This window comes from Ursus maritimus, unplaced genomic scaffold, assembly GCF_017311325.1.
Source record: "Ursus maritimus isolate PB19 unplaced genomic scaffold, ASM1731132v1 scaffold_24, whole genome shotgun sequence".
NCBI classification, from domain to species: domain Eukaryota; kingdom Metazoa; phylum Chordata; class Mammalia; order Carnivora; family Ursidae; genus Ursus; species Ursus maritimus.
In genome coordinates, this window is record NW_024424897.1 from 32,598,526 (window position 1) to 32,615,903 (window position 17,378).

Here is a 17,378-nt window from a genome sequence, read left to right on the forward strand (position 1 = left end):
GAACTAGAGCGTATCATGCTAAGCATAATAAGTCAATCAGAGAAAGAAAATTATCATATACTCTCACTGATATGTAGAATTTAAGAAACAAGGCAGAGGATCATAGGGGAAGAGAGGAAAAAATGAAACAAGATGAAACCAGAGAGGGAGACAAACTATAAGACAGTCAATCTCAGGAAACCACCTGAAGGTTGCTAGTGGGGAGGATGGTGGGGGGATGGGGTCACTGGGTGATGGACATTGGGGAGGGTATGTGTTGGGGGGAGTCCTAGGTGTTATATAAGACTGATGAATCACAGGGGCGCCTGGATGGCTCAGTCGTTAAGAGTCGTTAAGTTCGGCTCAGGGCGTGATCCCAGCATCCTGGGATCGAGCCCCATATCAGGCTCCTCCACTGGGACCCTGCTTCTTCCTCTCCCACTCCCCCTGCTTGTGTTCCCTCTCTCGCTGGCTGTCTCTATCTCTGTCAAGTAAATAAAAATAAATAAATAAATAAATAAATAAATAAATAAATCTTTAAAAAAAAAAAAAAAAGACTGATGAATCACAGACCTGTACCCCTGAAACAAATAATACATTATATGTTAGTAGTAAAATTTAAAAAAAAGAAAAAGAAAGCAAATTAACTTAACTAAAACAGCCTTTTCTACCTTCTCATCACTTCTCCCTCTTTTTCTATTTTTATCCATAGCACATATCACCAGCTGACATATTTTATATAATTAATGTATTGCCTTATTTATTATCCCTCTCTCCCACCAGGATGTAAGCTCCATGAGAGGGAGGACTAGGTTTCATTTACTGCTGTATCTTCAAGCTTAGAACAATGCTTGGCACATAGAAGATCTCAATAAAGACTTGTTAAATAAATGAATTGCTATATTGTAGTTTCAGCTCTGGATGTCCTTACAAATCAATTTTTGTCTGGAACATGAGATACTCTTCTTTCCCTATAATCAGCACTATGACTAATTAACAAACTGCTTACAGATTGTGAAATGGGCTTGGGGACAATGATGTCAATCTTTGGGTGGAGTTGCAAGGTTTTATTGACAAAGACGTTAGCTGAGTGACTTCTGTGCCCAAAACTAAGAAGGCAGAAGAGCAGGGGATATCGGTTCATATTTCTCACTCTCCCAAGATTGTTGAGTTGTTCAGTATTATTTTCTCAGAACCTGGAAAAGGAAGATAAATAAGCTATTGTCTCCCTAAGCAAAATTGCTTGTGCTATAGTTGAGATTTTTGACCCTGGAATCAGGTAGGAAGAATGTAGACAAGAGAAATGAAATGGGTAGAGGATTTGAGAAGTACAGGGGCATGAAAACAATGATAAGTGAAAGTGCCACCTTTTCATCTATAAGCTTAATCATAAAGGTAGGACCTGGCATGGTTGGATATAACATTTATCAAGTACTTGTTATTAAGTGTTTAGTATTTAATAGGTTTTTCTCACTTAGTCCCTGAAACAGGCATTAAGGTAGGCATTGTTAGCTTTATTATTTTATTAGAGGTCAGGAAACTGAGGTTCAAAGAGTGACAAAATTTGTTCACAGATGATGAGTGGAAGAGCTGGCATTCCTACCCAGCTCTGATTTCAGAGACAAGATCATCTTCCCACGAGGCAGTAACTCCCTCCTCTGCATGCCCATGGTTATTACTATTTGTGCCATTCATGTTTAATCACAGCATATTTCACCACTTTATTACTTATTGGATCTCATCACTCTATTGCCTGTAGGTTGAGCTCCCTATGGCACGCAACACCCTTCACAATCTGACTCCCCACGTCTTTCCCATCTTCTCTCTTCCCATTCCAAGCCATCCTTGGTGACAGAAAAATATTTTTTGAAAGCTAGTTCATTTGTGCCATTCATGTTTAATCACAGCATATTTCACCACTTTATTACTTATTGGATCTCATCACTCTATTGCCTGTAGGTTGAGCTCCCTATGGCACGCAACACCCTTCACAATCTGACTCCCCACGTCTTTCCCATCTTCTCTCTTCCCATTCCAAGCCATCCTTGGTGACAGAAAAATATTTGTTGAAAGTTAGTTCTTTTATTTATTTATTTATCTATTTATTTATTTATTTATTTTTTAATTATTTACTTATTTTTTTAAAAGATCTTAGTTATTCGTCAGAGAGCGAGCGAGCACACGTGCACACGTGAGATTGAGAGAGAGAAGGGGAGACAAGCAGGGGGAGCAGCAGAGGCAGAGGGAGAAGCAGGCTCCTCGCTGTGCAAGGACCCTGACGTGGGACTCGATCCTCAGACCCGGGATCATCACCTGAGCCGAAGGCAGACGCTCAACTGACTGAGCCACCCAGGCGTCTCAAGAGAGGAGTGCACCATGTGAAGACAGAAATGCAGAGAAAAGACAGCTGTGTGGCTGTGGAGGCAGAGACTGGAGTTATTTATCTACAGTAGCGCCCCGTTTATCTGTGGGGGGTATGTTCCAAGACCCCCTCTGCATGCCTGAAACCACGGATAGCATTGAACCCCATAAAAACTATGTTTTTTTCCTGTATAATACATACCTATGATGAAGTTTAATTTATAAATTAGGCACAGTAGGAGATTAGCAACAAAGGCTAATAATCATATAGAACAATTATAACAATGTGATGTAATAAAAGTTACGTGAATGTGAATCTCTCTCTCAAAATACCTTATTGTACTGTACTCACGCTTCTGGTGGTGACGTGAGACGCTACCATGCTGACGTGAGGAGGCAAAGTGAGGGGAATGGCGCAGGCATGTGACGTCACGCTGGTATCTATGGACCTTCCCGGGATCCGTCAGGAGGATCACCTGCTTCCCGAAGGCGGTTGACTGCCAGTGACTGAAACCACAGAAAGTGAAACCATGGATAAGGCGGCTTATACTACTGTATAAGCAAGGAATGCCAAGGATTGCCAGCAAACAACACAGGATCAAATAAAAAAGGCAAGGAAGAATTTTCCCCTACAGTTTTCAGAGGGATCGGGGCCCTGCTAACACCTTGGTTTTGAACTCTTGGTCTTCAGACTGTGAGACAGCACATTTCTTATATTTTAAGCAGCCCACTTTGTGGTATTTTGTTATGGCAGCCCTAGGAAAGTAATACACTATTATTGGGGAATAATTAATATGAATAAGAATATATGTTCAAGGATACTTTTTGAATTATTTATTTATTTATTTAAAGTCAGTTAATTAACAAATAGTGTATTATTAGTTTCAGAGGTAGAGTTCAGTGATTTATCGGTTGCATATAAAACACAGTACCCATTGTATCACCTGCCCTCCTTAATGCCCATCACCCAGTTACCCAATCTCCCACCCACCTCCCCTTGAATTATTTATAATTATGAAAATTTAGAAGTCACCAGAATGTATAAACAATAGTGGAATCATTAAATGAAATATTTTTGTAAGGTGTCAGTAAAAATCACATTTTTGAAAATCTAGGTATATGTTTCACAATATAATAGTAAGTGAGAAAAGGCAGGAAATAACACTGTATATTCCATATGATTCAAATTTCATTTTAAAAATCATAAATAATTACATATTTATAGAAAAAACTGGTGGTAAATAGTCTTTTATTTATTTAAAGATTTTATTTATGTATTTGCCAGAGAGAGAGAGCACACGAGCATGAGCACAAGCAGGGGGAGCTGCAGGCAGAGGGAGAAGCAGGCTCCCCCCTGAGCAAGGAGCCCAACGTGGAGCTCGATGTGGAGCTTGATCCCAGGACCCCGGGATCATGACCTGAAGGCAGATGCTTAACTGACTGAGCCACCCAGGTGCCCCTGGTGGTAAATACTTTAAAGGGCTAATAGTGGTTAGATTTTTTTTCCTATAATTTTCTACAGTTATAGCAAAGTATGATGTTAGAAATGTCAGAAAGAGTAGACAGTTTGTATAAATCTGATGGTCTCCAGGATAAATATACAAAGACAAAAAAAAAAAGAAAGAAATTATATGTATGTAGTTTTACTATTTTATTATTACATGTATCCAGTTTATACTATTCATTTCTCCACACAGGTGGGACTTGTTTTACTCTGGAAATACAGACTACTAGCCCAGAAGGTGGCAAAGACTTTCAGGCCCAAGCCTTTGTTTCTTAATGCAAAACCCAAAGTAGAGGCTATCAATTTGACTCTTATATTTTGTTTTCTTTATATTATAGCCTATGCAGCCCAAGAGAAAGCACTTAGAAGATTCTAATGAGAACCAGAGGATCTATGTTCTCAATTGAAATGCTCAGTTATATTTAGGGATTACAAAAGTGCCTGGCAATGAGTGGAACCTCACAGGCCTGCAGGAGAGAAAAGAAGGGCCAAATGGAGACATTTACGGAAGGGGGGTTGGGGTGCCATAGCTGCAAGTGTGGTGGGCACTAGCAGGGAAGAAAGGCCGAAGCCCAAGCCGTCATCATGCAGCTGAAGGCTCTGAATAATTGCCACTAATAGAAGGTACACTCCTTCACTTCACTGCAACTTCTCTGAGGAGTGATGAAATCCAAGGCCTTTCTCTCTCTCTCTCCCCCCATACACACTTTTTCCTGGTGAAAGTGATCTGAAAACATTCTTTACCTACAGATTTGCATTTTTAGGAAGATAATTTACGCATGAACGCAACATAACCTAATAAAAACTTATTCCTGGAGCACCTGGGTGGCTCAGGTTAAGCATCTGACTCTTGATTGCAGTTCAGGTTGTGATCATGCCGAGCACAGCGGGGAGTCTCTCCCTCTGTCCCTCCTCCCAGTAATTCCTAATAATCAAGCTAACCCTAAAATGACTTGTGGGGTCGTAGTAAAAATGGTCACTTTTTAAATATGGTCCCGTTTTGCATTGCCTGTGGCATTGGAAACTGGTACAGTGTTTTAGAAACATGACATGACAATAAGTATCAAGAGACCTAAGGAAAACAGAAAAAAACAAAACAAAAAAAAGAATAACAACAGTAATTTGTCTATTTGCCATGATCTATACCATGTACTTGGTATACATAATTTTGTTTAATCAATACCACAATCCCCAAAGGATCAGGAGCTTAAGCAAATCATTCAAGTCACATAGGTGGTAATGGACAGAACTGAGTTTTGCACCCAGGTTGCCTAATTCAAAATTCTGTGTTCTTACCCATTCTGTGTTGCCATATACTGTTTACATCTTTGACCCTAAGAATTGGACCCTAAGAATTGGACTCCTTAAGAAATACTTTAAAGAAAAACACTATATTGCAATGTTAGAAAAGAGAACAATTTGAAACAATATAATTGTCTAACAATAGAAGAACGGCTATAGTATGGTTTACCTTCAAAATGGATTATCACAGACTTTGAAAAGATAATGGAGACTCTAAGGATATGAAAAAAATCAGTTTTTAAAAAATTATCTGAAATGAAGTGTTTTATCACATAATCACCTTCTCAACATACTGGCCCCCGTCCAGTTTCTTTCTCTACCTGCACCTCTTCTGCTCAGAACAGCTTTCCATTTATCCTTTGCTTCTTCTGTTCAGCTCCACAGCATGAGCTCTTGCCACTCATACTCATGTGAACAAGGTTGACCCAAATAGAAATTGCACATTCCCAGAAGTCACTTGACCATTTCTTCTGTGCTGTGACAGTGTTGAGCTGCACATTTTATTGAAGAATTTGTCCTCTTTTTTTTTTTACCAAACAGGGTCTTCTCCCACCCCATTATAACAGTATTCCTTTGAGCATAGCTGTAGCTTTATACACCTGTATATTGCCGTTGACCACAAGGCTTCTCAACCTCAGCATCCTTGGCCTCTTATTACTGGATGTCAGCATCATCTCCTCCCGAAAGTGTGACAACTAAACACATCTTCAGATATTGCCAAATGCTCCGAAGGGCTGGGGGGCAAAATCCTGGTTGAGAAACACTGGACTGAAGGAATGTCAGTGGCCTAAGGTGAGAGCCTGTAGTTGGCCAGTTATGCCCTAATATAACCACAAGAGGTCTCCCTAGACCTCATTATGGTTCTGCTCTGCAAACTATGGGGCTATGGCCACCATCAAATAGGTTAATTGTCATGACCAGGTGGGTGGTGACCGCAAAAGGTTTACAAACAAAAGCATTGGCTCAGTCTCCCGTGCAGAAAAATTCCAAATAAATTATGTAGATATTCCATCCTAGAGGACAGGAGAATAAATCCCGAAAGTGTGCTGTATGCAGTAACTTCCTGCCAAAGAATACAGTATTGAAAGGGGAGTGCGGAGTAGCAACAGTGGAGAAAGCTGACAAACAGGATCTCAGCCAGGTGTTGGAAGTCAACATCAACACTGATAAATCATATTGATAGTATATCCCCTTGAAATGATGTGATAAAAATGGCACTTTACCTTCACGATCTTCCTCCCCAAGCCCCATAATCTCAGTCTGATCATGAGAAAAATATCAGACAAATTCCAGTTGAGGGGCATCCTACAAATGCTGGGCCAGAACTCCTCAAAGCTGTCAAAGTCATTAAAAACAAGAAAAGTCTGTCCTGCGGGGGCCTCCTTGCTCAGCGGGGAGTCTGCTTCTCCCTCTCCCTCTGCCACTAGCCTCCCCCCCCCCCTTGTGCTCTCTATCTCTCTCAAATAAATACATAAAATCTTTAAAAAAAAAAAAAAAAAAAGCAAGGAAAGTCTGAGAAACTGTCACAGCCAAGAGGAGCTTGGAAACATGACAACTGAACTTCAGGTGGTGGCCTGGATGCGATTCTGGGCAGAAAAAGGACATTAGGTAAAAATTAAGGAAATCTGAATAACTGTGAACTTAAGTTAATAAAAAAGTATCGGTAGTGGCTCATTAAATTGTAACGATGTACCACACTAATATGAAATGCTAATAAAGGGGAACTGTGTGCAGTGGCAGGGTTATATGGGAACTTGGTACTCAGTTTATTTTTTCTGTAAATCTAAAACTGCTCAAAATTAAGTCTCTTAATTTTTTGAAAAGCATCTGATCAAGAGCTGTCTTGGTAAAATAAATGAGAAAGTTTTTTAATGGTGGATTTTCTACGATTCTGATTTTTAATCTAAAAGGAATCATTTGGGGACACCTGGGTGGCTCAGTTGGTTAAGTGTCTGCCTTTGGCGCAGGTCATGATCCTGGAGTGCCAGGGTGGAGGCCCGAATAGGGCTCCCTGCTCAGCGGGAAGTCTGCTCTCCTACTGCGCCTCACTCTGCTCTTATGTTCTCTGTCTCTCTCAAATAAATAAATAAATAAAATCTTTAAAAAAATAAAAGGAATCACTTGGGGACTATAATTAGAAATGCCACCAACATGAACCAATCAAGCCCCTCACTTTATGCTGCAGTATCAGGTAAGAAAAGCAAAGATTGATACTGAAGACAACTTAATAGAATAAAGGAGCCCAAATACTTAAAAAAAAAATTCTTGGAGATTATTTCCATACTAACAAGTAGGTAAATGTGGCACAATTGTATAATGAGAATATCAACCATTATATCTCATCGATACCTCTTTGAGGTTGGTGCTATAGTCCAGCATTATATTCAGCTGAGGAAGATTGAGTCTCAAAGAGATTATGTATTTGCTCAAGATCATGGAGCTAGTAAGCAGCAAAACTAAAATTCAAATTTTTACATCTGACTTTAAAGTCTTTGCTTTTGACTCCTGTGCATGATTTTCTGCCTATATTTGGCAGCCGAGGCCATTAACCTTCACCGTAGAGTAAGTATTGCATAATTAAAAGAGTGCTGAGCAAAAAACAGAAGTCTGGGGCCTCAGTCAGCTCAGGATATCAATTTCTTTACCAGAAAATCGTGGATAATAATACCTGTCCTGCTTACCTCACAGGGTTATTTTAAGAGTCAAATGAAAGAATATATGAGAAAATGTCTTGCAACCTGTGAAGTGTGGCATTGTATTAACACATTTTTACTTCTGCAGCTTTTTGCAAACATGTCTGTGAGCTAATTGCAAAATGGAATGTGAGCAGATGATTGAAGGGAGCTTCAGAGCAGAAGGCTTACAAGAGAATTGTGTCAGCTTCACATCTTTCCTTTGAATGTAAGATCTCAGGTCTGTGGTCTCGTTGCAGACTGCACTTAACACCTGGGGAGCTTTCAAAGGCATCGGTGCCTAGGTTGTTCGGCCCCAGGCCAATTAAATTACAATTGCTAGGAATAGGGCACGCTCAGTGCTATGTTTAAAAGGCTCTCTCAATAATTCTAATATGCAAGAAAGGGGTGCCTGAGTGACTCAGTCAGTTAAGCGTCTGCCTTCAGCTCAGGTCATGATCCCAGGGGTCCTGGGATCGAGCCCCACATCAGGCTCCTTGCTCAGTGGAGAGCCTGCTTCTCCCTCTCCCTCTGCCCCTCCCCGTGCTTGTGCTCTCTCTCTCTGTCAAATAAATAAATAAATAAAGTCTTTAAAAAAAATAATATGCAAGAAAGGCTGAGAACTGCCATCCTAATTGAACTGAAGTCAGCCCAATTCCATGGGCTTCCTGCCTAGGCTGCTCCTCACTCCTTGAAATTGCTGGAGTTGGAATATTACCATCAGGCAGTGAGGCTAAAGTAAAAGCCTGGTCAGCCAAGATGCTCGGACAGCTGATGATATTGTCATTTGACTAAAGGAAATGGATCTATTTCAGTTTTATTCAAAGAAGGAAGAGTCCAGAGGGAGAATGCTACAGAGGTCGGCTCTGCAATTATTTAGCACTCTGCCACAATCACCAGCCCGGCTAGCAGAGAGGCTGCTCCGAAGTCTTTGCAAACTTGGCTCTGCACATTAGTTTATCTTGGCTATCATGCTGTCTGAGGGCCCTTGTTGAGATCCTGGGCCTTGGTGCCCGGCAGACCAAAGCAACAATCAGCTTACAAATAAGCGAATTAACAGTGTTCAAAACCTGAGGCAATAGAAGAAAAAGCTGTTGAGCAAGAACAACATTAGGTGTGTTACAGAATTAATGTAATTCAGAGCTAGAAAACCCCTTTTAGAAACAGGCCCAGTTTCCTAAATGTACTGCTCTTCAGGGTCTTCGGTGAAAGAATTTAGCTTCCTGCCAACCACTGCCAAGAGAGAGTACTGAGAAGGAGAAGTCATCTGGGGGGACTGAGGGTCCTTGTCACCTAGGGTCTGGGCATCACCTTAAACCCAGGAACTTATTACGTCGTAACACTCAGAGGTGAGCAGTCTCTTGGGGATAAACCCACATTAACCAAGCTCACAAGAAGTCCAATACTGAATTACACAATGACCAGACATTAACACCGGATGGTACATTCTCTACTTGTAAGAAAGACAACATTTTGGAATCACATTTGAACCATAAGCTATACTTGAAAGTCAAGGATATAATTAAGAAATTAGTTGGGTGATCATTAAAGATGGTACCATCAAGCTATCGTAGCTGGATTCATTCCGTCTCTCTGTAAGGGTGACCCGTTAAGTAGAATGAAATACTCCAGACTCTGGCTGGGCACCTTCGGTCTGGATCACGTGGCAGAGCCCCTGACAAATTCTTGCTCTTCAGCGGTAACTTTTTCAAACCAGAGATCTCCAAACTTCTTTTCTGGTTGTGTGTTCCTAACAGGAAAAAAAAAATTGTAATCTATTTTTTCAAATGATTTGCAGATAATTTTGATTTTTTTTGGCATCATCTTCTTGTCAGACCTGACAAGAAGGTTATTGCTTTTACCGAATAACGTAGCTGACAGCTTATATGAAAGGTAAGAGAAATGTCAACCCTGCCATTTTATTGTTTGCTCGTGCTTTAATTATTAGTAATATCTTTAATTTGTGGTTTCTTTGCAGGAATTTTGTTAGGCCCTTGTCCATTTCATGAGAGTCAACTAAGTGAAAACTGAAAATTATATTAACATAATATAATCTGTAAATCCGTTGAACGGGGCTTAGTAAACTGCAAGGTGCCACACGCTATGTATGCTGAGAGGCAAACAGTGAGGTGTACTGTCAACCCTGCAGTTGTGGAATTCCCATTCTTCTCTGGGATACCTCAGTAATGAATGGGGCTATTCTTTAGACAATGTATAATACAGTGCATTCACTCAGAGCCTAGAATATTTTACAGCTTTAGATACAATAGCAATATACAGTAGTTCTTAGAACAATAGTTTAAAGTTCTAGAACAATAGTTCTAGAAATTACACCCTAATCCTTAATTGGATATGGGCACTCTTAAATCTCGATCTACCCGTTTGCTGACGAGGTGAGTCTTTTGTGTAGATGTTCGATATCTTTCATCATATTTTGATTCTGCTTGTTGTTATGCCCTGAGGGAGACTATATCTCAAGTTTTAGGGGTCCCTAGGGACTCTCCTGCTCTGTAAGAACCACAAAATGAGTACGAGGGAGCCACCGTTATCATTTTACCATTAGGAGAATGGTTTTATTTAAACTCAGAAGCAAAACAGCTGAACAGAGAGTTAATTTGGTTGAAAGGATCAGGATGAACTAATTTTGTACCTCTGTCTTCAGAGATTTCACCTACAGGGCTTCTCAGAAATGGGAAGCCTTCCACAGAGTTTGAAAATTACAGCTCTAGAACATTAAAAAATTGGTTGAGTTGGAATATTGCTATAATTAGTGCTGTGTTATAAGTAAAACCGCAGGAACTAGAGACAAAGGAGATCCCCTGTACAGTTTGTTTGCAATGAATTAAGAACAACAACAAAATTGTGATCCATGTTTTATCCTAAGGATATTATAGCATAGAGTTTTAAAATTTGGACTTCATAGACAGCATTGGGTTGTTCTTTTTATTTCCTCCACAGAGAATTTAATTTTATTTTTTAATAGGTAACACATACACATGATACTAAATGGTAAGGCTTCCTTCCTTCCCTGAGCTCCCCTCCCCTAATTCTCCCCAGCAGCAACCAGTTACAAACTTCCTGTGCATTTTCCTAGAGGTAGTAAAGGCGTATCAAAACATACTTGTATATATATTACATGTACATATATATTTTAAAACAAATGGTGGCGTGCTTTGTACAATTGTTCTGCACTATGCTTTTTTTTAAACTTAATTTTTGGAATTCGTTCACTCTTTATTCAATATATATTTATCGAGCACTGTGATAGATTGCAATATTGTTATCTACTTCTCATGATAGGGTTATACATCCTACTCTCTTTGACTTCGGAGGCTCTTCTAGTTAAAGAAGGTATAATATACTTCTCTCTTGACTTTGGATTTGGCCATATTTTCTTTGGCCAACAGATTGTGGGTAGAGGTGACAGTGTGTCATTCAAAGTGGAGGCTTTAAGGGGCATCATGTGTTTTCATGTACTTCTTGTACAGCAGTGGTCCTGGTTCCTAAATGAGAAGATACTAGAAGCCTGTCTAAACCTAATATGTGACCCTCAGCCTAGAGCCGTGCCCTACATATCAATGAGGGGAAAAAAAATGTTTTGGGGTCACAGCCAGAAGCAAATTAATGCTGCTATGTGCTGTGCTCAGACATTTTTCTAGGTATTTAAGTTCATCAGGGAATCAAACAAAGATCCTCACCCTCATGGAGGATCTACGTATAGACCTGCCTTTTATTTTTTTTAAGATTTAATTAATTTATTTATTTGAGAGAGAGGGAAAGCGCACCCAGGGGTGGAAAACAGAGGGAGAGAAGCAGACTCCCCACTGAGCAGGGAGCCTGACATGGGGCTGGAGCCCAGGACCCCGAGATCATGACCAGAGCCAAAGGCAGGGGCTTAACTAACTGAGCCACCCAGGTGCCCCTAGACCTGCCTCTTTTTAATGGCTGCATAGTATTCCTTTGTATAGAGGTATTGTGATTTATTTAACCAGTCCTATATTGATGGATTTAGGTCATCTCAAAGCATCAGTCTCAAAGATGAAAAGCATATTTATAATTCAAATGCATAGAAAGCATATATTCAAGTTTTATTTAACTTATAATGAAGAACCCACCTGGATGACAGAGTTGGTTTGAAAGAGAATATGAGGGATGCCTGGGTGGCTCAGTCGGTTGAGCATCTGACTCTTGATTTCAGCTCAGGTCATGATCTCAGGGTCATGAGATTGAACCCTGAGTTGGGCTCTGTGCTGGGCATGGAGCCTGCTTAAGATTCTCTCCCACTGCCCCTGCCCCCTCTCCCCGCATGCACACACACACACTGTCTCTCTCTCTCTCTCTTAAAAAAAAGAAAGAAAGAAAAAAGAAAAAAAGAAAAGAAAAAGAATCTGAAAGTTGAAAATTGTAGTCAGTGGATAAAAAGAAATTCTTTTTTTAAAAAAAGATTTTTTAATTTTATTTGAGAGAGAGAGAGCAAGCAAGAGGGGCAGAGGAAAAGAATCCTCAAACAGACTTCCTGCTCAGCAGGGATCCCAAAGTGGGGCTTGATCCCAGGACCCTGAGATCATGACCTGAGCTGAAACCAAAGGTCAGATGTTTAACTGAGCCACAGGCACCCCCAAAATTGTTAATTTTTATGCAAAACTGGCTAATGGCCTACAGGATAAAAATAGTTTTTGAGGTTTTCTTCTGTGGGACAAAAGAAATAATCATCCCTCATTATCAGTTTTAGAGAGTTGTAAAATGTCTGGGCTTTCATCAACTGCAAAGTTACATATTCCAGAGAGAGTTTTTGCTAATACTAACCATGCTACATATCCTTTTATATTCATTTTTGTGCACACATGTGAGTGTATCTTAAGGGTAAGTCCCTCGAAGTGAAATTTCTGAGTATATTAATTTCTACCTTTGAGAGAAGTTACCTAATTGTCCTTCATAGAAATCAGACCAATTTACCTCACTATGAACAACATATGAATGGCTGTCTCTTCATATCTTCTCCAACACAATGTGATCGAACATTTTACCACCTGCCAATCTGATAGGATAAAAATAGCACCTCATTACAATTTCAGTTTAAATTTTTTCTTGTTATGACTATGATTGAATATTTTCTTCATATCTTTACAAGTTATTTCTTTTTCCTCTACCATGACTTGTCACTTCATATATTTGCCTTCAGAAATATGAGCCCTTATCCATCACATGTGTTCCAAATTTTGTTTTCACAGTTTTATTTATTGATTTTTTGCTTTTTATTTATTTATTTTTATTTTTTAAATTAACATATAATGTAGTATTTGTTTCAGGGGTACAGGTCTGTGATTCATCAGTCTTACACAATTCATAGTACTCACCATAGCCCATACTCTCCCCAATGTCCATCACCCAGCCATGCCATCACCCAGCCACTCCATCCCTCCCACCCATCTCCACCCCAGCAACCATTAGTTTGTTTCCTGAGATTAAGAGTCTCCTCTCTGGTTTTGTCTTGTTTCATTTTTTCCTCTCTTCCCCTCTGATCCTCTGCCTTGTTTCGTTTTCACAGTTTTAGACAGATTTTTAAAAAATCCTAGCTCTACTGTTTACTAGCTGTGTGACCTTGGACAAATTCATTAACATCTCTGAGCTTAAGTTTACTCATCTGTTAAATAGAGATAATAACATAGTCCTCAATCCCATATTTGGAACCCTGAGAGAGATTTTTAAATTCTACGAGCTTTCAGTATGTATACTGTATATCACATAAAACCCTAGGGAGCGTGAGCTCTTCAAGCATTAATAGTCCTACAAGAAACATATGAATATACTGGATGGGATTAATGAAGCCTATGAATGACCTCATATCAGTTGAAGTTTGCCATCAAATGAGCTGCATCAATTTCTTTTTCTTGAAAAGTGGAGCATGAGAAAATTTAGAAAACTTAAATATTAGTTTGCCGAAAGTTAAAAATTGTGCAGAAGAGAGACATCCTCAATGGTATTGTAACCAACTGGGAGATACAACCTATTGATTAGACATAGTGAGACTAGCCCACATGGGAAGGACAGGGAATGAAAAGCAGCTCAATGAGAGTGCTATTAGTACCTTGTGAAAATAAAGGAAGAAAAATATAATTGCTTGTATCCTGTCAAGTGTTTTTTTTACCCTGCAGATTTTACTTATTGAATACTACTGCTCTGTTATTGTTTCATATGAGTTCTGCCAAACTCACTTTTGATTTTCAGAGCTTTTTGGAATTTGAACTGTGCTGCAGGTATATAGAAAGGTGGGATCTTCCTTCATCAGGTTGTTGTGAAGATTGGATTAAATGAAACAATGCCCGTAACCTGTCAATACCAGCTCCTAGAACATAAATAAGAGCAAGATAAATATTATTGTTACTCTTGTGTTTAAGACAGAAGTGTTAAGCCCTTACAACTCTTGTTTCCAGGCCCATTACCTTGGCATAGGGTTTTGCTTCGTGCGGTGGTTTGATGTTCAGATGAGTTTCCTTGTAAAGGTGACTGAGATATTTGAGGAGAAGAGGAGAGAAGCATTTTTATTCTTTGGAGGTGTAGAAGAAAGAAGGTGAATGGACTTTGAAGCCAGATAGATCAGGGTTCAAATTCCATAAGATCAGCTTTAAAAAAAGCGAGAGAGGGCGAGAATTGCCTATCTTCCAGGTTGTTTTGAGGATTAAATATAACTAGACAGGATAGAAACTGCTCTGTACACATTACGTACTGAAAAATGATGGTGGCTGTTTTGTTAGAGTCCTTTCAGGAGGGCTTAGGTACACCACTTACCCACTTACAGTCCAAAAAGCATTTAATCAGCCACTTTCATGACTGAAAATGAGGGACTTGGACAAGGATCAGAGAAAGCATTTATTGTACATAAAGAAACAAAGCACTGTTACCATGATCTATCCACAGGAAGATGGCAGCAGGCCCTCCTCTGTGACGTAATGTCATGGGATTTAACTTGTTGGGGGAGGAGGGGGTACAATAAAGCCTGGGAGGAGCCTCTTCCCCTCCCCACACAGGCAGAGGGGAATGTTTTCCCAGGTGATATGGTAGTGTGAGAGCCTGTAGTTTAGCCTCCAAGAACTTTCTATTGTACTGTGATTTTAAAATGCAGGTTGCCCCTCTTATTATAGAATATCCTTGAAGTTGCAGGATTAATGTTGTCATACTACAAAGTAAGAGTACTATCTGTTGATCAGTATTCTCTGAGGACAGACCCTATCCATTCCTGCTTGGATCCCTACTGGATTCAATTCAGATACAAACCTTGAGAGAGGGCCTACCTTGTGTCAGGTGCTGAAAACACAATGACATCTGATAAGGTTCCAGCCCAGGAGGGACTGGCAGAAGGATGGTAACTGATAACTCCTAATAGGGAGTGCAGAGTGTTGAGTGACATAATAGCACCATGAATAAAGTGCTGTGAGGGTATAAGGAGAAAAAATAAATTTTTCTAGGGAGGTTAAGGGAAACTCCTCCAAAGAAGTGACATTTGATCTGATCTTTGGCCTGAGTCATTCAGCAAAAGGCTGTGAGATGGAATGATGAGAGAAAAAAGCAGAGGGGGAGGGGGGGTTAAGGAGAGAATAACATTCCAAGTGAAGCAAACTGTGGGGTCAAGGGATTGAGGCAGGAGGCATATTCATTCATTTGTTCAGTTATTTATTGAACAAACAAATACCGGTTGAACGTCAGATACTCTTCTTGGCATGGGGAAAACAACAGGAAGCAAGACAGACAAGGTCCCTGATGCTGTCATGGAGTTGCACTTTAGAGCTGGATGGGACAGAGACAGAAAACAAATAAGTGAACCCGGTATCTTCAGAGAGTGATATGCGTTATGATGAAAATAAGATGGGAAAAGATATGATAGAGAGTACCCTTGGGGGGAGGTATGAAGATTGGGTAGTCAGGGGGCCTCTCTGGAGGAGGCATTTGACCTGGGAACCCAGTGGCAAGGAGGCAGCCTTCTGAGGCAAAGTGTTTCAGGTGGAGGGAACAGCAAATAAAAATACTATAACAGGCCTAGGCTTGGTGTATTTGAGGAAAAGAAAGGCAGCCACCTTGACTGGAGCAGCCTGAGCAAAAGAGCGATAGGGGAAGACCAGGGAGGTTGGCAGACCCGGTTAGTAGGGCCTTATGGGTCATCGTAAGGAGTTTGTTTTGAAAAAGTACCATTTGGTGTTGTGTAGAGAATGCATGGGAAGCAGGGAGATCAGTTGGGAGGCCGTTGCTTACTCTATGCAAGAGATGCTGGTGGCTCCAAGCAGGTGATAGCAGCAGAGACAGACGTGTTCAGAGCAAATACACATTTTTGAAGTAGAGCTGACAAGACCTGCTGACGGATTGGTGTGGCGGTGAGGGAAAGGAGGATGTAAACATACCAAATGCTACGACGTGGATGTGCAACAGTGGGAACATGGGATTAGAGAGAAGCAGCTGGAAAAGAATGCTGTTAAGGGGGCACCTGGGTGGCACAGCGGTTAAGCGTCTGCCTTCGGCTCAGGGCGTGATCCCGGCGTTATGGGATCGAGCCCCACATCAGGCTCCTCTGCTATGAGCCTGCTTCTTCCTCTCCCACTCCCCCTGCTTGTGTTCCCTCTCTCACTGGCTGTCTCTATCTCTGTCGAATAAATAAAAAAATAATAATAATAAAATCTTTAAAAAAAATTTAAGAATGGCTGTTAAGGCTTTGGGAATGAATGAATTTGGCCTCACACAGAGGAGACAAGTGTACAGGGCCACTAACAAAGCCAGGCCAATAAACTGTGAGGCCAGGAACCTCTCAAACTTTTACCGCAAGGGTTTTTGTTGTTGTTGTTTTGTTTTGTTTTGTTTTTCAAGAACTCTCTGGCTAAATCTGAACAAATTTATGTTTTTCCCTACATTCTCTCCATCTCGTTTTTTGCCTTACAGGAGAAATATCTGTCTGTTCTCACACACTCTCCATTGGCCCCAGCTTCTCTCCTCGGTAGATTCTTCAGAATACTCTCACCCAAGTCAAGCAGGAAGTTCTGCACATAATACTGAGTGTGTATGTACTGAGGGGCACGGAGAGGGGCTTGCTTTCAGAGAGAGACAGAAGTTGCTTCTACCACTTTGTTCCACTTCTACCTTCATGCTTAGCAAACTCACCGTCCTTGGCCCTTTTGACTGGGAGGAGGCATGATCAGGCTTATTAAATATTTTTTTGTTGTCCTTGGCGGGCTGGCTGGTTCTATTGTCGCCTGGTCCTACTGTCCTGTTCCCTTCTTCTGTCCACGGCATACACACCACAGGCCTGCAGGGGTCCTCAGATCTCCCTCTGAACCACTGCACCAGGCTTGTCCTCCTTAGCTAACGTTATCTTTTATTTAAACAGAAACAGTAGCCACCAATCTTGTTACATAACATCCTGGTATCCTAGGGTGTTAAACCAATGCAGCATCTACTGTTGGGGGGTGTTGATCTGGCAACACAAATATTCACTAGGAGAATATTGCTGAAATGTTGTAACAAGTTTGACTTCCTGGCCTGCCTTAGAATTTTGGAAGGGAAGGGACTTTAGAGAT